Source organism: Dipodomys ordii, unplaced genomic scaffold (genome assembly GCF_000151885.1).
Source record: "Dipodomys ordii isolate 6190 unplaced genomic scaffold, Dord_2.0 Scaffold7, whole genome shotgun sequence".
In the NCBI taxonomy this organism is placed as follows: domain Eukaryota; kingdom Metazoa; phylum Chordata; class Mammalia; order Rodentia; family Heteromyidae; genus Dipodomys; species Dipodomys ordii.
The window spans coordinates 23,293,614-23,294,475 of NW_012267223.1; positions in this window are offsets into that span (position 1 = coordinate 23,293,614).

The following is an 862-nucleotide window of genomic DNA, read 5'->3' on the forward strand; positions in this document are numbered from 1 at the left end:
ACTAATTGCAAACTCTTTCAAATCAAGAGGTGGATTTTGTTGTCTTTTTCATCTCTGGCTCCTAGCACAGTTACAAACAGATCATTTGGAAAAAACAGTGGGTTGTTTTGTCTGCCTGTCTTCCTTTCTCTTTTCTCTTAAGATAAGGCAATATAATTTTCCTCTGCAAATGATGCTTTCTTTCTTTCTTTCTTTCTTCCTTCCTTTCTTCCTTCCTTTCTTTCTTTTTGCCAGTCCTGGGACTTGAACTCAGGGGCTAGGCACTGCCCTGAACTTTTTTTTGCTCCAAACTAGCACTCTACCACTTGAGCCACAGCACCACTTCCAGTTTTTTCTATTTATGTGGTACTGAGGAATCGAACCTCAGGCTTCATGCATGCTAGGCAAGCACTCTACCACTAATCCACATTCCCAAACCACTTTTTTTCTTTTTTTCAAAATACCCTGAGAGACAGACACTCTCTCTCTCTCTCTCCCTCCTTCTCTCTCTCTCTCTCTCTCTCTCTCTCTCCCTCTCTCATCAGTTGGTCATGGGGTTTGAACTCTGGGCCTGGGCGCTGTGCCTGAGCTCTTTAGGTCCAGGCAAGCACTCTACCACTTGAACCACAGCGCCACTTCTGGCCGGGCACCTGTAATCCTAGCTACTCAGGAGGCTGAGATCTGAGGATCACAGTTCAAAGCCAGCTTGGGCAGAAAAGTCTGAGAGACTCTTATCTCCAATAAACCACTCAGAAAACCAGAAGTGGTGCAGTGGCTCAAGTGGTAGAGCGCTCACCTTGAGTTGAAGAGCTGAGGGACAGAGTTCAGGCCCAGAGTTCAAGCCACATAAGCAGGAAAATCTGGTAGTCTTTTTTCTTTTTTT